The 22,448-nt window shown below is 39.9% G+C and overlaps 1 long non-coding RNA gene across 24 annotated transcripts in view; it reads right to left on the bottom strand.

Annotated features, from left to right (window-relative positions):
* The window catches only part of LOC126637665 (uncharacterized), a 77,359-nt gene that overhangs the window by 5,813 nt on the left and 49,098 nt on the right, over nt 1-22,448 (bottom strand). For 17 of the 24 annotated variants that reach the window (XR_007628401.1, XR_007628402.1, XR_007628393.1 and 14 more), the window contains 6 exons: nt 16,150-16,294; nt 15,012-15,308; nt 12,397-12,571; nt 9,298-9,381; nt 8,723-8,803; nt 329-4,009 (listed from right to left, as the gene is read on the bottom strand). This is a non-coding gene — a long non-coding RNA (uncharacterized LOC126637665). Of the gene's footprint in view, nt 1-328; nt 4,010-8,722; nt 8,804-9,297; nt 9,382-12,396; nt 12,572-15,011; nt 15,309-16,149; nt 17,236-22,448 lie in introns of all 24 variants that reach the window. The other 7 variants (XR_007628397.1, XR_007628407.1, XR_007628415.1 and 4 more) reach the window with 5 other exon arrangements.

Here is a 22,448-nt window from a genome sequence, read left to right as displayed (position 1 = left end):
GATAACAGAGGCTATTAAATACCTCCCTTTTCTCACTGCATATATTGGACATATGTGGTACCTGGCACAGAAAGCAACCCCAGGGTGCATCCCAGGGCACCCTTCCATCAGAAATCAAAATCTGACAGGACAATGATTACTATCAGATCTAGGGTGTTAACTTGTAAACCGTAAGTTACCAGGAATTAAAAACCTGAAATATTTCATTAAGGGCTTCTTCTGAGTAAATTATTTGTTTTTCAACCAGTTTAAGTCTGTAGCATTCCCAGAAGAATTTAGACCAACCTAGTGGTTAAAAAATAAATCTCTACAATAATGGATTACTTACAAGGTCTTGGAACTTCTACTGGGACAATTCTTGCTGCAGTTATTTCTCTCTAGGTTTGAATGGGAAAATGATTAGTACTTATATCTATTTTCAGCTAAAAAGTAAAATAGTAAATTCCATCAAACACTGACTACAGCTACTTTTTATCATAAAATTTTACAAATTCCCCACCAGTGAGCTCATTAGTGTAAATGATAGAGCCTTATCTCAGGTTTAAAGTCAGCATTTTTCCTTAGCTACTAAGCAGCTTGTTTTCTTTCGTGACATGGTAATGGAGGACTTTACTCCAGAGAGTGGGGAAAATATTCCTCTCTCTTCTTGCAGGGCAGTTGAGTAGGGCTGGTATAAACCAAGCAGACCAAATGAGATTTCAGTGCTGTCAGTATTCTTCTGGAAGCCTTTTCCAAAAGGAGCAGAGCCCTTGTAGAGGAGAGCAGTGCACATTGCACCACAAGCCTGTTGTGAGGGGTAGACGTCAAGGGGTGACAGAGGAGGAAAACTGTTTCTAAAGAAAATAATAGGCTCTCTATTCTACCCTCCAAAATCTTTAGGGCATACAAGCACTACATAACATACGTGGTGGTGTCCCAGGATGGCATCAGTGCTCCTCATCACACACTGGTACCTCATCAGAGCTGGGACACTGCAGAGTCCTGCTGGTAAAAGAGGGGTGGTAGAGGTCTCCTGCTCACTTTCCAGGAGCATCTGCAGAGGTGCTGGTAAGAGGAATGGGGCTGAGCTCTTACTGGTAACTACAGATACAGGTGACACTTGAAAATATTCTGTTAAAAACAATTACTGCAGATTACTTCAGTGGCAGAGAGCAGGGAATGGGAGGGCAAAACCCTGAGTACCAACCAAATTCTCCTGACTTTTGGCTGAAAACTACTAGCCCAGTAACTGTAGGGTAACCCTGTCAGCCAGCATATGGACACTGTTCCATACTGGTTACTGAACTCTGCTTTTAATGTATAGTGTGATCTCTTGCATTCATCACAGTGCATCAAAATAACAGTAATTAACACAGGCAAGGGCTGAAGCTGGATTGTTCAGAAGGCTCAGTGGGTTTGGGTGAGCTGTTCGGGAGGAGGTGGGGGGGGATGGTGACCTGTCATTATGTCCAGTGTTCATCTGCTGCTTTCTGAAATCATAATATAGCAAATTTCCATCTTCTGAGCACTCGTGGTATTTTAAGGAGTTGTTTGTGGCTCTGAACAAGAGCCCATCCCCCAGTACTCATTCAGGCAAGATCCCATTTGGCTGTGGGCAGCGCTGGGGAGCCCAGCCCGTGTGTGCCCCCACAGCTCCGGGGTCCGAGCGGGTGCTGCTGTGCCGGGCTCCCGGCGGGGCCAGAGGGCTGCAGTGGCTCTGCCCCGACCTCGGCAGCAGGGAAGCTCAGGGCAGTTTGCTTGAGTGACACGAGAGAGAAAATCCAAGAGCTGCGGACTGGAGAGCCTTTTCTGGTGAAACACAGAGCAGTCTCCAGCACTGCAACAAACAAAATAACGAACAAGGGGAGGTGGGCATGTAGATTTTGACAGTTTGAGTTAATAAAGGCTGGAGGAATGTGGCTGTGTGTGCCATCAACTCAGCAAAGATTTCTGAAGGAAACCTTCTTTCCTAGAGCCAAGTGCAATCTAGTTTAAAAAAAAAAATCCTGGAAGTAAACTACCTTAAGTCAGGGAGGAGAGAATACATCTCATTGAAGACAAAATGTCTTCAGTTGACTAATTGGAGCAACATCGCTTAAATATTAAGCTGTGAAACAAAAAGTCATTATTAATTTGGCTGGGGCCAAACAGTGCATTCCCTCCTCTCTATTCTAGATTTCTGATTTTCCAGACAGCTGGGCCTGTGTTTCCCCTGCATGGGCAGCTGCCCCCCAAACAGCGTCCTTTGGTGTCCTGATTCTCTGTAAAGCTCCATCCAAAGCCTATTGGGCTCAGAGTCCATTTTTTCTTTCATCATCTCTCAACCTTGAATTTACCTCACCATTGGTGGACTCAGATGTTTTGTCATTTCTGGAGCTGCAATTGCACTACAAGGTTAGGGCAGAAAAAGAATAAAGAGAACTGTTTCACATGAAGAGGACTTTTAGATTTCCATTTCTTTTCAGGTACACAGAGCACAGGGAAGTGCCCTTATGCTGCAGTAAACTCTGGGCTGTTACAAGGCTCAGGGGAGTAGAGCAGGGATTTTTTTATTTGCTCAGCAACACAAGGACCCCCTCCATGGCACCAGTGTGAAGGGTGACTGGGATAGGTAGGCAGATCTGCTCTTTCTCAAGGGCTAAATCTACTTGTTTTGGAAGCTGCTGATATATGTGAACTTCAGGGGAGACACTAATTGCATTTCATGTAGATGTGGCTGCTACTTGGGCCAAATTCTTATTTACACTCAAGTAAATTTTGCATATATTAAATACCAGAGAAGTGGAAAAAATTGTTAATGAAAATGGGTACCAGTTCTTCATCAAACCTGCCTCCACAGGTACATTTCATCCCCTGAAACAAAAAATCCAAGTTAAGCCTGTCACAAATATCATATTTTCTTACACATTCCTTCCTCTAACTATATCCACAAGCAGATTGTCCATCACTGCCGCAGGCAGCTTGTGACAAACTGCTGTTTCAGTAATTACTGAAGGTCTGTATCACATTTGTGATGCTGTTCACCAGGGGGGGTTCAAACCTAGAAAGACAGGCATCATCATTTTTCTTCTGAAGCTGAGACCAAGACTGAGTCACCGGGCTGGCCACTGACTGGCTCAGCAGATCAGCAGTGGCACCAAACATATTGTATTTATTGAATATTATGAGGGGAACAATGAGCTGTAGGATGGTAACAGCAGTGATACAAAGGGAGCTGGACAGCACCGGATAAGGAATCCAGTCAGGTATTGGCCAGTCCCCAGGATGAGTATATTTATAACAAAGATCATTTGAGGGTCATAATCGGGACATACAGGCAACCTGCTTTGTTTGCACATCATCACCACCATTGTTCAGCACATCTTAGGGTACAAAAATGCTCATGTGTTTTCCAAGATTTTACAAAAAAGAATGTTTTTCTTTTGGCATATGGTGACTTCTTTATTCTTTTACCTTCTCAAGTAAGCTGGGAGTTCTTCACTTAGGTTATGTAAAATATTTACCTACGGAGAAGCTTACCTGCATTCAATGACTCTGCACCACACCATTTTCTTACAGGGTCAGCAAAATCCTTAAAGGCTGGAGTGTAAAAATTGTGTTGCACTGCATTTGCGCATTGCCTTTCCTTTATCCACAGACACTCACCTCACTTGCCTCCGTCCTTTTGCATAGTAGGTTTTATTTACAAATTGGCAGTAAAGTGCTGTAGTCTCTTTGACAGTTTGCAATTAATTGCGCACAATCTGTTTAGGCTTCAAGATGCACCGTCCATAAATGATGATACATTCCAAAAGGCAGCCCAATTGGCTGCTTTGCATATTGCATATATTTTTCATATTTCTGAGACAGGACATATGCAAAATCATTTTACTGTGGCACAAACACAGGAAAGATTATTTGGAAGAAAGGCCAGAGGCCAGAGGTTCTATATCTAATTCTTTCACTCACCTGCTGCAGGCTGCGGGTAAGTCATCTAATATTTCTCTGCCTTTCTTTTGCATCTGCACAAGGTTGTTTATTCTTCTAAGAGCTGAAATTCAGTGAATGAAACCGTAATTTATTATTATTAATATTTTCCAATAAATGGTTGCAGTGCTTTAGCATTGCTTTGAAGTCAGTCAAGTATAAAAGAAATAGAGAATTGTAAGAAACAGCAATTCAGTCCATCTGATATGCCTGCATTGAAATGCTTCTTGTGGAATAACCTCCTCCAGACTGATACAGGAGTATGTGCTAAATGGATCCCAGAGTCCTGAGAAACTTCTCCTTTCCCTTATCCTTTGTAAAGAGTGACATGAGTAACGTGGCCCAAATCACTAACAGCAACTTTTACAACATAAAGCATTTAAATATACCAGTAAATATCTTATATTACAATCATACCTATCACCATTCTAACAACAAGCTCCTACCTATTTTCATTTTTCTCTCTTTCCTCCCACCCTGCCTTCCCATTTTGAATTAATGAGCAACTCTCAAAAAAGCAACATACACTTTAATGATACATGTAATACTATAATTGGATCAAATTACTTTGTTTCCCCAAAAAGCTATTCTTTATTTGCTGTCAGGCTGCTTGTTTGTGATCCTAACATTGTCAGTCATATCAGGAAAGCCTTCTTAGTCATAAAATACATATTGTAGAGGAAGTACTATTGATTCTGAATGGGGCTTTTTAGCAGTAATTATGTACAGCTTTTAGTAATTTTGAGAGTCACCCAAGCATCATTGATATAAACCATTTGCAATGACATGCAATGATGCCTGCATAGTATTTTTATAAGCAAAATAAAATAAGACGTTTTGGTGGTAACATGTAAATTAGCCTTGAGGCTTGCAATGTAATGCTCATCAAGTGTGTAACATTTAATTTCAAGACCACTGAGCATGAGTGAGGTCCCCTGAGCTTTTCATCCCTACAATAGAAAGATTCTCCCACTGAACTGATGATTTGAATCCTCTCATCAGATGTGGGGTGAATTCGCTCATCTCTCAGGAGGCCAAACTGGCTTTTACAGGTCTGATGTCTTTGAGGACCCTATTTAGTGGAGTACTTCATGTTACTGGTGCTTGAGGTACCTTGTTGAGTGCCATCTGCAGGGAACTGAGAACAGCAGGCACGAGGTACAACGTACCATCAGCCCGTAATCAGAGGGATTTGCACCTAAAGTAGAAGAGCTCAGTCTGGGCTGTTCTGCTTTCTACCTTAATAAACAAAATTGTACTGCACTTTAGGAGTTACTTAAAGTGCAGTGTCTTCATACTGGTGGCTTCTGACATACCCAAATATACAGCAGCACAGAACACTCCAGCAATTCTGTGTTCTGCACTGAATCAGTGCAGTTTGCATCCACTTGTGCATGGAAGCATGGATTAGATCTTTCATTGGGTCTAGTCTACATCACTAGCACAAACAAACCTAAAATATCCTTTATCTCATCCTTTACATCTAGATGCTTCTGAAAATGTTAGTGAATGCTTTGTTGGGGTCCAGGTTTCAAGCTGGGTGTCTGTTTTCTTCTTCTTGACCTCTGAAATTCTCAAGGTGGCTGGTGCAGCCAAAGAGTGGTACAAGGGAGAAATGCCCCAAGCCAGATTAAATGCACAGACATAAGTCCTCCAAGCCCATTTAGGCCTATATAACTGCCTGTCCTCTGCAGATAGCTTGCAATCCTTTCATTAGGGCTGCCAGTGGAGATGCCTGGGGGTCCACTGACAAAGCAGAGGACTAGCAAGTGCCTAAGAAGATGCACATTCTATCTTTGATGAGCTACTCTAAAAAAGTAAAGCAAAAAACACCCCAAAACCCAACAAACAAAAAACCCCTACCACAACAGAAAGATAAAGGGCAAACTATGCAAATACTGTTATGAAAGAGTAAACTATATAACAGTGTGGCCTTGCTCAAAATTTTAAGGGCTTCCTTATTTTTGAGTTTTGAATACCTCAAGTTGACAAAATTACTATGTAAAGAGGAAGGAAAGTTTAAAGGATTTGATTACAAAAATTGATTGAAATTAATTGAATTAAGTTTTTGATAACAAGAATCAAACATAAAGCCATTTTAAAATCCAAAATGGATGCAGTTTTCCAGTAAGTTTGAGAGAGGAAACATTACTCTGTAGGTTTGCTGGAGATAGGAGTTTCATTTTCAGTATCTGTCCAGTACAGCAAATGCATTTGATAACTTACTTCTTACAGACAACACTATATGAGTGTTGTCCCAGTTCTCTAGACACTGGAAAATGAGAAGCCTGAGGAACTGGTAAGGAATATGACTTGATCTGAGACAGCTACTGTTAATGTTCTGAAATGTCTTGGCTTCCCAATACTGAAGTGTTACCTTTTTATGCAAATGGTAGTTGCACAAGCATGTTCAATCTATGCTATTTCATGACTAGTATTCTCATGTCCAATCAATAAATCCCCAGAGTCTCTCCCTGAAATGGCCATCCTTGCTCAGTCTCTCCAGTAGGAGGAAGTCTATTTAGCAGCAGGTTTTCAGCAAACCAAAATGTGGAATCAATACCCTGAGAATAATCTGCCCACTTGTCCTTATGAAATATTTGTATTTTTCCATGCAAGTTCTAACAGACCAAATGACTTTTCCGATATGTAAGGGTTTAGTGCCTTGTATGGAAATGCATCAACTACACAATTGCCAGCACATATGAGAGGATCTTTCAAGGTTGCTGGTGAATTGACTGAAGAGCTTCAATAAGGCTTTAAAGTCAAGTCATACAGATACAGAACACTCACCTGAATGGTTACAGGCTGCCTGTGAGCTACTACAATTTGTAGGTGAGGGGAGTCTGGGTAGAACATGGAGCTTTCCTCTCCTGAGCTCGCTGCATACACCTTCTGTTACATGAGACAGAAATGGAACACCTCTCTGCTGTATGCATACCTTCCCTAGGGAAGGGGCACTGATGCCAGCCTCCTTTCCCACTTGTTTTTTCTGCTGCATGGTTTGCAGCCCAGTGCAGTACAGGACAGCAGCCCCTCCTCAGTCTGTCCCTTGGGCAGAGAGCAGGGGCAGGGGAGTACCTCTGCATTCTGTCCCCCAGGTATCCCTCCCTGGTTTTAACTGTGCCATGAGACCATATTTTCCTTTGAAAAGTAAATACAATAACATTGTTATTAATAATTTTAATAATAATGGTGGTTTAAGACGACTTAAAAGTTATTCACAATTACTTTCTTTTCTTAACTCCTTTAATATAGTCACAAGAATACAGTAATCTCCACATGTCTCTTCTGATCTGGGATATATCTGTTCTTATCCTGGCTTTCAAAAGGGAAGCCCTCAGCAAAGGGTCTGAGGTTACATTTTCATTTTTATCTCGGTTTCCTAAGGAAATGAGGGTCATGCCGTTACTGTCTGTCTGTCTGTTCTTATTTTCCTGTCATATTGCCTTACAGGAACCTTTGAGCCTGTCAGTCAACCTCAGTCAGAGTAAAAAAGCTTTGTAAGTCTCAAGAATAAATACATGCCTGTAAGACTTCATGGACACTTTTGGTTGGGAGCAGAAGGACACACAAATTAGAGCTTTTGCTGAGCAAAGGTGAGGGAAACAAAGCCAGTGCCATCTGCTTGGCAGCAGCTGATGGACAAACCAAGACTGGCCACCCATCAGCATGAGGCTAAATTTGGACAAGCCAGAGCAGAAACAGCTTCTTGGCTGGCGAGGGTGCAACAGTGACCCAGCTGCTCCCATGAGTGGGAGGCTCTAAGGAGTGCAGGGCACCTCTCCCTCCCAGGCACATCTCTAGTTCTGTGCTTCACAGCTGCACTTACAAGTCTGTCATCAAATTCTGCCTTCCCTGCCAAAATAGTCAGGATGTTTTGCAGATTACACACAGCAATACCATTCCTGTTCTAGAGAAATTACAATTTAGGGATATAATTTATGTTCAGTCCTAAAACCTACTATTTGTCTAAATTTTTAGTTACAAATTGGAATATAATCTTACTGTATCAAAAACATCCAACTGTTCTCAGACAGGGTCTGATCCTTTGGTGTAGCTAAAGTAAAGCTTTCCCTGAGTTTGGTGATGCAGGACCAAACTTGGGCTGTGCTGCCTTGTATTTGATTAGCAGCACTTGATAGGATAAGGTAAGTGCATTGGTTGTATATGCTTCATATGCAGCAGTGTGTGGTAGGCAAAAGTAGTGAGATAAATCCCCACAAAAATAATTTAAAAAATGAACAACCAATGATAGCTAAGAAAAAAAAAAAACAAACATGAAAAAACCTACAAAATCAATAGATTATGAAAGCTACTCTGAGGCTTCCACTGCTATCATCTCAAGGCTTTATTATCAAATATCAAAAAATCATTACTGCAACATCAAAACGTTCATAATAACAATATAAAAACTCCACTCAATCTGTTCCTGCAGGGATCTGATCTAAAATCCGCAAGAAAAGAATAAAGTTGCTGTGAAAATGGCAGCTGGCCAGTTCAATCAGTCTGCCAGCCTGGTTCTATAATTGTACACTAGGCACTGCACCTTGGTGCCACCATTGTAGATAACTTCAAAACAAGTGCTCAGGCAAACAAACTATAACTAAATCAGACAAAATATGAAATCTTTCAGGAAAGCCCTTAACTGCTGTTATCAGGTGTGCTATTTGTGGCTTTGTGTCTTTTTATACTTAGAGTAACAGATTCCCTATCTTCTAGAAATTATAACTTAAACACCCTGCCTGGTATCCTTGTGCAAAAGAGCAGTTCTTACCAGCTTTAATGTTCTCCAGATTGCCTTATTTCAAAAGCAAGAGTCACTCCAGATTGCATGGGAAACCATCATCCTCGCTGCCTGTGGGAATGAAGTTTTAGGGATAACAAGTTACTATATGAAGAGTTCTTTTGTTTGAGAGTAATTCTGTACCTTTAATGAGTACTTAGGCATAGTATTTCCAAAACTCCTTTTGGAATCTACATACAAATAGAGCTTTTAGTTCATAATGGCAGTATTTGCCGGGGAAGGGGGTGCTGGGGGTGGGCAGGGAGTGTGGGGGTGAATGTCATTCTCCATTTTCTAGTATAACAGAAAAAGAAAAGAAAGCTTTCTGATCCACTTTGTCTAGAGTGATCTGCTTTATTTTTCACTTGAAACCCTAAGTCTGACCTGAGATTTATAACCCCAATCAGCTCTTTACAGTGCACTTTTATAATTAACAGATATTTATAAAAGCTTCCTCTATTTGGGGACAAATCATAAATACATACTAGTAACAGATGTCTGTCTTTTCTTAAGCTTAAAAAAAGTAAAACTCACTGTAATTCCATTATAAGTTTTAAATTTTATACCTTTTTTTTTGTGCGGGTTTCCTCTTGTCTGTGTGGGTAGCAGATGGTCCTTCTGAATCCCAGAAAATGCACGGAGTTAGCTGACTAGACCAAAACAAGAAGGTTTAAAAATTGAGGGATGTACACAGGTATAATAGGGTTAAAGGAGGATGCTTTCAGTTGGACAAGCTCATGTGGGCTTACTCTGTGATTTTACATTGTGTGAAAAGATCTGTGGGAAAAGTACCCAGGCAACTCCCCCCTCCCCTCAAAAAATGAGATCTTTGTAGGTGAGGAATATCAAATGACATGTGAGCAGAGTGCAGACCTGGCTTGTATGTGTTATATACTGCCTACATGTCCTTGGCTTTTCCTCCGCTACCGGCCGACTGCCTGAAGTCACCCTCCAGCCTTTCAGCTCATAATCTACTTCCTGACAATAACTAGCAAAAGACTAACATTGCACTTGGCTCTGCAGTAGACTCCAAACAGCCCAGAGGCACGGCAGGGTCAGCCTGCTGCGAGGCTGTTTGTTTATTTTGGTTGACATTTTCCTTTGTGGAGAATCTGTTCCTTGTTATTCAGTGCGTACAGCCCTGCACATATCCTGTTTGACTGTCTTCGGATAAAAGTGGGTTTTTTCCTGTGTCAATAAATGTTGTGGTGTGAAGCTGTGAGCTGGACTCCGAGAGAACCACCCCCTGCTGAGCATCTCACTTTTGCATTGAGTTTTCTTTGTTAATCATGTGCAAAATAAGAAGGCTTTCTGTCTAACAAATCCCCATCATTAATTTTTCATACGAGCACTAAAGTCTCGAGCACAATCCTTGAGTGGCTTCAAAGAAAAAGGAATAATAAAACCAAAGAGCTACATTTTCCTTTTGCTCATCTTAGTTATTTGATATTTTAAGAAAACTTTTTCATGCAGAATTACAGTTCTCTCAGCTTCACAGTGACACATTCTTTCTGAAAACTGCATTTGACCTTCAACTTTGTCCTTCATTAGCAGGATTACACCTAAACACTCCTTCATTTTACTGCAAATGAGACAGATGCAATGCGTATTCTGTTCGGCCCCAGCATTAGGATTATCCCAAGAGTGGCATTTATGTTCTTGTAGTTCCTTGGTATAAATAAATATCAAAGTAGGAAGACCAATCTGTACTCCACTAGGAATAATAAACTAAAATAATATGGCACTGATTCTGTTTGGGTTGTCTAAATGTGTTTTTATGATTGTATATGTTTATGGCTTTCTCACACAGCCACCATGAATTCCAGGCAATTAAAAAGGACATGAGTTCTGAAGCATTTTAAAAGGGGCTTTGCTTTCCAAATGGTGTGTATTAAAAGTAGAATATATTTTTTTGACAGAACTACTGCAAAGTCAACAGTCACACATTTGCCCTGCTCCAAATTTCTTCCCCTTTTCCCACCTGAAATAACTAATTAGAATATTTCTGTAAGTTGAGAAGAAAGGCAGGGAAAGATTCCTTTTATGTTTGCACATATATTAGATGCATTGCTAACTTCAGACTTAGCCTGCAGGCCCCAGATTTGAAAGTAGCTCAGAGGGAGAATGTAGCAGGTCTTGTATAAGGTGTATCAACCCACTGTACCATCTGCTTTTCCAGGGTGAACCAGTCCAGTGTCACCACTCCCATGATGGAGAATAGTCCTGTCCTTGCTGAACACTGCCTTGTGTCCACCCCTACTTGACTGAGAGGCACAGATTTTGCAGTTGTGGTTGTAGAGAAGAACAGTATTTAATTGAATAAATGAGTAACTCTGCTCTAACCTACCTTGAACTGCTCAGTCTGTGTGGTGTCATGAGTTATCGAACAAAGAAGTAAAAATGCAAGAAGTGAAGAAACAGTACTTTTGATCAGACTGTTAAATATTTTTGGCTTGCTTTTGTTATTTACATCAATTCAAATACAGTGTAAAGGGCCTAGAGAAGAAAAATGTATTTAAAAATTTTCCAATTATGAACTAAGTCCTGTTTTGAGTGGTTATGTTCAAGAAATACTTTGGAAGACTAGGGGAAACTAGGTACATTAAACAGGTACATTTTTAAATAAAAATGCATTGTTCCTCCCTCGGGTCAAACTATCCCTAACCCCATGACTTTATACATGAAAGAAGGTGAATAAATGGAAGAGAGAGGGTGGTAAAGCTCAATAATTTGCTGCTCCACAAAGTCTTCTACAGCTGTCAGTGGGGCAACTTAAGGACTTAGGTGTTAACAGCATAAAGTTTCAAAATTTAGCCAGATTTATCTTGAAAGGAGAGTTTATTGAAGTGTATGGCTACAGCAGTCACTCCTCTGTTCACAACACATCTGGAACAAGCACCTGAAATTTCTGCAAGGTTTGGAGACCTGTCATAGTAGTTTCATGGATGGCACAACCTCAATGGATGTGGGCAAACATACATAAAAATTCTGGGCCAAGAGCCCTGAAACTCTTTCAGAGTTCACAAATAGTCATATTTTGTGAGAAAATCACTAGGGATTTCTGCTACTTTACTCATAAGGTGTTGCCTCTTCTGCATTGTTCACTGTATCTTTGGTCCATCCATCTATTACATAAGTATTTTACTGGGTGCTTCGTCCTACAGGGAATCATTAGCTCATTGTGCTTAGGTGCAGAATGTCAGCTGTTTAGTAGAAATGTATCATCCTGTCATTATTAAACATTTCTTTTTTGTAGCATCAAGAGACCAATCCTGTCAGGTTTCCTCTGTTAAATTTTCAGTGAATGATAGTCCCTGACAAGCTGACATTAGCATGAAAGAGCAGGAATTGACACAAGCTTCTGGTGTTTCCAGAGGAAGGGTGTAAATCCTGCCCAGCAGACTCTTGTTTAGCAATGAGATCCCTTATGGAGATAAAACTGGTGCTCCTGAGATAACCCCTGGCAGCAGCAGAGCAAAGAGGAAAACCCTGATGAGCCAAAAGTGTTTCCAAAGGCAAGAAAAAGCAGTCCCATCCCTGTGAGGAGGTTAGGAGGCAGGAAAAGAAAAGAAGCAGAATGGGGGAAGTCCAACTTATTATTTGAAAATTATAGCCCAACTTTTACACGTTTAATCAAACCAAGCTGAGCCAGCAAAATTACCCACCGTTAGTGGACACGGCCCAGGTGTCTGTTCAGTACCAGCTGCAGCAGCAGAACCAGCACTGCCCTGGGTAAGAGCTGCACTGCAGGAGCTCAGCTCTCCTCCTCGCCTGGCTGGAAAGTCTCTGGCTTGTCTATTGCAGCAGGAAATGTTTTTAAATCTGAACAATGCAGGAGATCTGAGGGCAGACAGCACAGATAATGAAAAGAAAAAAGAACTATTACTTGGAAATGATTGTTGCTTCGTCACTTTTCCTTAATTTCCTCAGTAACTGGTAGAAACCGTTCCTTTGAAAATATTTAGGAAATAACATCCATAACACCATTTCCCCGCCTCAGTCTTAGCTATTGTTTTCATCCTTTTACTTTTGATGACAGGTGAGTTTCAATTGTAGTCCTTTTTATGAATACTCACTTTATAAATTATGCAGAATAAAGTCTCTAATTTCAGAGTAAATTTCAGAGATTCTTTTCTTCTTGTGGTGTGTAACAACTGCATAACATTTTTATTTAGTTCTTCAAAGGCTTTATAATCAAAATTTTTGTTTTCAATAATGCCCATAAAATCCCTACATTCACTTATGAAGCAGAAGCTGAGAGAATTAAATAACAAGATTTAATCTTCATTTATTTGGTTAGACTAGGTAAATAATATTGATGTCCACACTTTAACATGTAATTTGAAAGGAAAACTGTTTTATGGGTTTTTTTACTTAAGTATGGTCCATGGCTAAAGCTAACTGACCATGAGTCAGATCTTTACCTGGTGCAAAGTAGTTTTGAAGCTGATGCAACAAAAGAAATGTACATCAAGAATGAAATAAGGTATTATCAGGGCTCTGATTCTGGAAAAAAACCAAACAACTTTTCTTGAACCACACTGAAATTAGGGAGCTGCATGTGGGGGGGCAAGGATTCAGCTGTTTGGATTTTAAGGTTCAGAGCTGGGAAGTAATTTCCTGCATTGCCATTTTCATTTTTAAGCCTTCCTATCTGTTTCTCTTGAATATAGTAAAGAAAACTTTCCTCCTTCCACAAAAGATTTTTGACTGTCAGACATTGGTATGGAAGAGATCTCTCAGCACCACCAACTCTAACAGTAAATACTTCCCTCCAGTACGCAGAAGACCAGCTTCCACTGGATACTTATTTACACAAGATGAACCAGTTTATTTATGTAAGATGAACCAGTTTGATCAGGAACAGTTGAACAAGTCCCCAGAAAAGTCCACTGACTGATGCCTGGTAAATTAGTAAGGATTCAAAAGGTGCCTGGTTAAATCCAGCACAGAGATCTGAACAGCAGATTTCTGTATTTCTTGCATGAGCTCCCTGACTCTGTGCTGTTCATCACACCAGTGCAGGCAAAGGCCTTGAAAAATCAGTATTTTAGCTCCTACAGGACAGCTCTGGCTTTGAAATTTGGTGCCTTACAATGACACGCCGTTTATTGAAATATTCCTAGTTGTCCCAACTTGCAAGTTTTGCTATTAAAGCCCCAAAATTAGGATGGCACCAAAACAGAGAAATATCAAATTATCCTGAAAATCATGTGTAGCTTTCGTTTGTGCTGAATGACAATTAAACTGCTGAAGGTCAGCTACAGTCCTACAGCTATTAGGTTTGGATTGCTGTGCGTCACAAGCCTTTTCACAAGCACCTGACAGATCTCTGCCATTAATAACAAATGACAATCTCACTGGTGCTACAATGCATGTTACATTTAATCAATTTGTTATTTGTATTCATTATGTACATCTCCTATTCTGAGTCATGAAAAATTGAGAAGTAATTACAACACGGAAGAGCATCACTGATAACAAATGAGATAAGATGAGAAAAAGTACTGATAATTGGTCAGTTGTGCTTGTCAGTACATTTAAAGTAATTAAGGCAGGAAATGAGATAAGACAATCGTATGCCTTTGAAGTGAAACAGAGCATCAGGATAACCACTGGTATGGTACACTGGTTATGAGAAAAATTCAATCATCTAAACAGGTATAGAGGTGAGACAGGCTTTAAAGAGTTGTTTAACTACAGCTACTACTTAAAGAAGTCAAAGTCAAAGTTACATTTCACTCTGAGTGAAATGTAATTGTAGTGCCTGGTAGCCTGATCCCACTACAAATCTACCTGTCAACATCTCCATTATAGCCCCCACTGCCAGGGGCTGCTAACTCATCTTTTTTACATTTCAACAGCCTCAAAGAAGGCAAACAAATTAGTGACTCAGATGTCTATTTCTGTACTAAAAATAGGAAGACACATTAAACTGTTTTTAATCAAGAGAATACCAAGATGATGTCAACTTGTAGTATTTCAATTGTATTTGCTTGTGAACCAGAGGATTACCTTAAAAAATGGTAGGGCAAGAAACTGTGTCTCTGAGACAGAGACAGGCTGATGCAGTTTTGCACCTTGGTAAGATCTTGAAAAGTGGAACAACCACACTATCTGCTTTTAATGAACAACTTCTACCTGTTAGTTCATAAGGCTTTTACCAGACCTAGGAGTCCACATTCCCTGTTGCTGTGATAGATAAACACAAAAGAACAAAGGTCCACTTTAAGAGACAACGTGCCTAATTTAATCTTGAGCAGAACTTTGAGGAACTTACATGTCTGCAGCCGATGCAGCAGTCCTGGGAAGTTCTCTGTCCAGCCATTTCCTCTGGGCCCCAGAGGTCCTTAACTCTCTCCATGTGCCAGCCAGGATCAAACTGAGCAGAATGCTCACATCTGGACCCAACCAGTGCAAGCAGGAAACACCCCAGAGCCTAGTCCCAGTAAGCACCCTGGATTTGGCTTCTTAAAAATGCTATTACAGACCCTGCTTCAAGATAAAATCTGCAACACCTAAGACAGTACTCAGAAGTGTCTACTGGTCACATTCTGTGCCTGTATGGTAGATCTTCCTGAAAAAAAAAAAAAAAAAAGGAATTAAAATTAATACAGTAAGTTCTTAATAACTACTTCTTGTGCTTCAGAATTAAAATTCATTTTTATAATCATGCTTTGGGAGAGACAGTGGCCAGAGGTTCCTGCTATGCAGAGTCTCAAGTATAAACTTCATGCCATTTCTGCTTAAAATGGTAAATTTAAGGTTGAATTCAAACGGAAAACAAAGTAAAGACGTAAGAACAGAAAAAGACATGGTTGACAGTCACTTTCTTGAGAAAGAGAACCACAGTGACAAGGGAAGGCAAAAGTGCTGAGGAAGGTGATGACTGAATTGCTGTGACATCTGGAAAGTAGAGTTTGGTCATAAAAAACTGCTCAGCATTAGCAATTATAGTAGCTTTTCTTTGACATTGCCCCTGAAGTTTAGAGGGAATATCATTGATTTCATAATGAAAGCTATTCATTTTGCAAAGGTTTATTGTAAAGTGTCATGAGGAAAGGCATCCTCAAGACACTAAGAAATATAACAAAAACCTGCAAAAAAAGGTGTAAAGAATTCTAAATCACTGCATTGCCTAGATATTAATGTAAGTAGGTACTAAATGCACTGGCTGATTAATGCTTCATTCCCCTTAAGGAAAGAGAATTAATAAAACAATATTTAAAGAAATGCAGGAGTGAATAAAACCAGCACTAGCAGCACAGTGATTACATGGGAAACAAGACTCAGTGAAGATAATGTGCTTTCTCAGGTAGGATTTGGTGGAGAAATTGACAGCTAAAGCTATTCAAAAAGGCAACACCAAGCCTTCATTACTTTCAAGTAAAACATTTTTAATCACCCAAGTCCCTTACCAGCTCTGTGTGTGTCTATTCCCCATCAGCAGCGGGGCACGAAAGTTCTCGGCTTAAGCTGTTCTAGAAAAAGATTTTCAGCTTATCCGGGAGGTTTTTTAAACTCCCTGTTCAAAAGGGTTGCAACTGTTTATTTGTCACCAACCTGTAGTCAACAGAAATGATAGGTTTTTGTGAAATCATAGAAGCATGAGCTTTTTGAAGAACAGACTATACATGTATGTCTACTCTGAAGACCGTCTCTGAAGGAGAACAAGGATTTCTGTGTGCTGGATACAGGGCTTTGTAAATAAGGCTCCAGACAGTTTGGTATAAACAAAGGAGTAAAGGCAAAGCTAAAAAAAGCAAGTGATATTTAGGACAGGATTTTCTAGACTGGTGTGAACTTCAAATGGAAATTGAAGAGTTTCTGCCAGGCCAACAAGACCTCGATCCCTGCTCGGTATCTCAAACTGCTGCATTGGTGCAGAGCCTGCTGCAGCTCTGCAGGCACAGCAGTCCCTCAGCTTGTAGGGCTGGGGCTGGAGTAGGTATATTTTATGTGCAAACACACAACAGGTATTTCAGGTGTTACAAATATTAGGTGATGTAATGATGTAACTTAGGATCCTGCATCCAGGCTCCTAGATTTGTTAACATATTGTAGGTCTTGTGTTTATTTAGAAGGAAATTTATATATCAAGCACTCTGAGAGTGGTATCTACTCAACTGCTATTGACTCACAGCTGGTTGGAAGTAATTATATGATTTCTCAATAAGCATCAGAAGTCAGCCATAAAGTTCAATTATTTTGACATAAGAGATCAATACCAGAAATCTGAAGCAATTATAGGCACATGATTCAGAAACTGCTTGGCTAAAAATGATCACATGGTGAATCTGTCCCCGACCACAGCTATAAGTTCGGTTGGCAGTGTGGTTCTTCACATCAAAGCACATGTAATCAGTGGTTTATGATACTAACATAAGATGTTATTATTTTGCATTTCCAGAGCACACCCCTCACCATGGACTGCATCCTGGACTGAACACATCCTTTCCCAGAGTAATTCTGAAAGTAATATTGAAATCTGTCATCATTTGTATCTGTGAAAAACACAAGAGATAACAGCGTACATTCACTTCTTTTAAATCAGCATCAACTGCTGCCTCTCACATTAAATATTAATCAAACGTCTGAGTCAACAAATTTCATCACTGAAGCAAACAGAAGGCAGTAGTGGGATGCCTACTGTCAGGGCCAGTCCTGAGCAACTGTGCTGGATGCTCTTCCAGATCACTCCTGCTGCCCTTTCCCTCCTGGAAAGTGGACTGGCAGCAAGCACTGCTGTCACAGCTCAGCTGAGTGGCCAAGTCATTTCCATGTGCTTTCCAGCTCCACACCACACTGCCTCCTGCCACTACTCCAAAGTGACACTGCAAACACCTAAAAGTGTCAATAGTACAGAGGTACCATATCTCTTTAATGATTGCTTTGCTCCTGGTGTTTTCTCCCAGTTCCTTTGCTGTAATCAGCAGACAGCTGGCACTAAACACCAGTGGTTTTTCTTGGGTATGATAATGATTTGACATAAAAGATAATGTTAGACACAGTTAGGTACAGATGTGACTTTGGCAGTTCTCCTCCTTTCCCATTTCCTTCTGCTGTCTTTAAAACAAGTCTACAGCAAGTAAAAATGAGCAATGAAATATTGCTGCTCTGTTTTATTTACTAGTGGTGCTGCATCTAAACAGACATTGACTGCAGTTTCATCTGAATGGACCCAAACAGGGCCCACCCTTAGGAAACAGAGATATTTCCACTTCTGCATTGAAAACATTACATTCCAAGAACGTGGAGGACAGTTCTGAAGTATAACACGTTATCTTACAGTGCAAAAGAAGTAAAGATATGTATAATTTAGACTCCAGTATTTGTGCTTAGGATCACAGCCTAGGCATTTCATGTCTAAAAATTTGACCAACCATAGGGCTATGCTCAAAATGCATTGCTCTATTTGTTTTCAGTTGACTTATTCAACTAAGTTTAAAAAACCTGAAAGACAATAAAACCAACAACAAAAATCCACTCATCAAACACAAGAAGGATTTATATTAGTAGGTTCAATAGTTCAGATACTGTTCACCCTAGCAATGAACATGTACTGTGTCCTTGTGCAGACAATTAAGAATTTTTTTGTGTCCTTCTATTTGTATCTGTAATAAGAGACCATGGCTTCAACAAAATAAGACAAAATACTTTCCCATCTTACCTTCTGTCCTAATTCAAAAGTCATTGTTATTTTAAATGGTTTAACCAACACCAGATTAGCATAAAAACAGGAAAAAAATGTGATGGTGTTATATATATTCCCCCCCCAACAGTCAAAATCCTCACATTTTATTTGCAAAACTATAATTTTTGGTCAGCTTTTCTCACTAAAAATAAATCCTGAAAAGCAAGACAGGCTCATACCACTGAAAAACGTTAAAGAACACCCTTCAAGTTCCTTGAGCAGCTTCCCATCCAGAAACCAGAGCTTGCTTTAGAAGCAACCAGAAAGACTGCATGTAGACAAACACCTGAGCTGCACAGCCTGTAAGAAAAATATCTTAAATCTTTTAAACATTGCATGTAATACTGTTTTATATCCTTAAGAGCTATAAAGGAAATTACTGATTTTACACTGGTATCATCACAATACCAGTGTGGTCTTAATCAGTCATCATAATAGCACGTCTCGTTTGCAAGTGTGGGTTCATTAACTGGACAGAAATATCCCAGCTTGTTCTAACCATTCAAACTGTGCCTTAAACAAACATGGTTATGTGCTGGTTGTGCTATAGGGACATCTCAGATTAGAGCTTGGCACTGTTATTTTCCCAAAGGCTGCTGATGTAAGTACACATACTACTACCCATGTGTAAGCGCAAGGTGACAGCAACAGCTCCTTGTTTCTTTTGAGAGTTCCTGAGAGAAATCCTGCTTGGAAACTCCCAGGCTTGTTAAAGTTAAAGCATGCCAGCAACCCAAGGCTAGTCAGCTCCTCAAAGGAATCTCACAGGCTTGGCACTATGTGTGTCCTTTGTCCAGAGACAGAACATTTGTGTCTTGAAACTGGAGCAACCAGCATAACTTGACAGCCAAACCTGGTCTCGCTGCCTGGACCTCTTCCTGGCACCTCTGCCACCTGTTTCCACACCAAGGTTCATCTGCTCCCTGCATGAGGCATTCGAAAAACAAACTCCTTTCTGGCCTTTCCCCAAGGAGCCACTTACTCCTAAGCTGTCCCTGATCATTGGGGCACAAATAAGGCAGCAGAAATGAGACTCGAACCACCTCTGTTAAAAGGAGGCAGCATCTCCTGCCACTTGACACTAGTATGCAGGTTTAGTGCTATCCTGTGTTTTCTGCCATGGTTTTACTGTTTCATAAATATTCATATGTGTATTTTTTTTGTGGTGGGTTTTTTTGGCCAATTTGTAAAATTTGAGGTGGAATTATTTTACTTTTTCCTTCCTTGGGATATGTGGAAGGCATCTGTGCCATTCTGCTTGTGTAAGCACCGACAAATCCATCCCTTGAGAGACAACTAATTAGTCACAGTGAAGTTTAAGCCTTGTTCCTTAAAGAAGGAGGTAATGTCATGGTGGCAAAACCTGTCACCTTTGCCTGATGAACCTGAAGGGAGGAACACTGTTATTGCATAGTCCCAGTCCATCCATGTGACAGGGAAAATGATACTGGCTTGTCTAGAGTGGAAAATGTAATAATCTAAAAATGTTCAAAGAGAAATCATCTGCAAACAGTGCTAACATTTTCAGAGGCAGCTCTCTCTTCCAGTGCCACAAATGAAACAATTATCAGCAACTAAGTGATGGGCAGTTATTTAATGAGTTAATCTCATTAGGATATTTGAGATCTCAGAAGAGACTCAACCCATTAGCTACACGAGAGCTTTGAAATAAGCCTTTCAAAAGGACTATTAGAATATGTTAAAATGTGCTTAATACACTGTGGACTTAACCAGGCTGTCTGGCAAGAGGAAGAGCAAGAGGTCACTGCTGGTGAGCTTTTCTGTAAGCCCCACAGTCACAGCAGCTAACGGGCCCCAGCCACCCCTGGAGCCCACCATGTAACATCACTAACAATTTGGATTCTTGTTTCTAAGGTTAGCTTTGCTATTCTGTACAATTTCACCTTGCTTTCCAATTTTGAATCCTATGCTTTTACCTGATCTGGATTGTCAAATCTGGACTAGTCTTATTTTGTATATATAACAAACAAACAAACAAAAAAACCCCAAAACAAAAACCCCAATCGGAATAATAGTTCAAGTTACTTCACCTCATGTTCTCCATAGTGATGGAATCCCCTCTAACCCTCTCTCTTTTTTTAACTAGAACATAATTTTAAAAAAATGCAGACTGTCATTAATTACATTAAGAACAACAGCAGAGTCTCACCTAGAACAACATCTTTTCATTACTTTGATTTCAGTGGGATACCACAGCTTACACAATTGCACCTTTGGAATTTACATTCTATAACTGGTTTCTGCTCTTTATATTTACTTATATTAGCTTCAGTAAAATAATTCACATTACTAAAGTGAATAGTATTTGACCCTATAACCTTAAATGAAAGGCATTAATTGCAGAACCTAGAGAATATCTTCCAGCAATAATTAAAACTCAGGAATAAATTTTTCCATCATTGTATATCACACTGAAGTGTGGATACCTTATGCCTGATTATTCAGATCTGCTCCACAAAAGCAGTCATGAAATGTCCACCACATAATTGCTAATGCTAATTGATTTAGTCTATGCTTTTAAAAGCAGCAATATGAAAGGTTCCAATTGTTTAGAGTGTTGTAAAATGTGACTGTTAAGTAAGGCATTTTCAGGAGTTTGGGGAACATTATTAAAGTTCATTTCCATTGTGCAGCTGCAGGAGTTGGAATTATGGAAGTGAAGAAGCTGTAAAATCGAAAAGGTCAGTAATGACATTCATCTATTCCAGCTGTCAAATCAAGGGAATGTTAACAAAACTAGTCTCTGGTAGAAAAGCTAATTGTCTACTTGTATTTTGGCTGCCCCAATACACATACTCTACTGTGCCTAACCCATAGGAAAGACCACACTGGAACAGTAAATCATTTTTTGAACAGCCTCCTTATAAACAAATAAACCTAATTTCCCTAATGATTCTATAACCTAAATCTATCTACAAAGCAGCCTAAAGTTTCAAGTTTAAAGAAAACAGTATGTGAGTAAAGTTCATGTAATCCTGGAAACTGAGTTTTCAGAGTGCTGAGAGTACAGGGCAAATTTTAAATTTTACACTAATGCAGTCCTGCAAGCAGCATTTACAAAATGCCTCCTGCCAAGGCATGTTTTATTATAACAACATATAGAAAAGTTTCTTTCACAGACCAAATCTTTTATAAATGACCTGGATTTAACCATCCCACAGTGTGAGGTACCATGAGGTGAGACAGTGCAACTGTAAGACACCTAAACACAAATCATCAGTGGAGACTGAGTCTAAGACCTTTGTTATGGAATGACAGGCTCCTGCCACGTGCAGAAAGAGCCCTCATCAAGAAACAGTGAGAAACTCATGCTTTTCATGATGCACCAAATCCTGCCTTATACAGAGAAGGACAGTCCTCAGGAACCAAGGCCAAAGAAGAGGGCCTGAGATGTGTACCATGCAACTCAGTGGAGGGAATCCAGCGATGAACCTACACAGTTTTATTGTAAGCCCCCTTGGCTATTTTCTGTTGTTCTCTGGGTTTGTATTTTCACCCTATATGCTGCAGCTGTTACCAGAGCTTTATCAGGACAGCGTGAACAACCCCACGCAGCTGACACTCGGTGTGAAGACAGTATTGCCATAGTGCACATATAGACCACCTCAGATTTTTATTTGTCCTGTGTCATGTAATACAAACGTGACAGAAAAAATCCAACTTAACCAATAACAACAAAATAATAGGTCAATATGTGGCTTTCTGGGTTATTTTAAAAATCTTTCTCCTATCTGACTTGTTTCCTATGCAGAAGTGTTGCAAAAGCTACAAACAATACCAGCAATTCATGAAATATTCAGGTGTACAGTTGCAATTCTTTAATAAATGGGAGTGACCTTCAAAACAGACATCTCAAAGATTAAGAGAACTTCTCAAAAGATGGCATTTGTCACTAATCAATGACTTGAAGAATTTACACTTTTCCTAGCAATGAATACAAAAAAGACCTCTCAGGATTATACCACTTTAAAAGCAAATCATTCACAAAACCCACAAAAAAGA

The sequence above is a fragment of the Myiozetetes cayanensis genome, unplaced genomic scaffold (genome assembly GCF_022539395.1).
Source record: "Myiozetetes cayanensis isolate MyiCay16 unplaced genomic scaffold, myiCay2020 scf16, whole genome shotgun sequence".
Lineage (NCBI taxonomy): Eukaryota > Metazoa > Chordata > Aves > Passeriformes > Tyrannidae > Myiozetetes > Myiozetetes cayanensis.
This window is presented reverse-complemented; position numbering and strand designations above follow the sequence as displayed.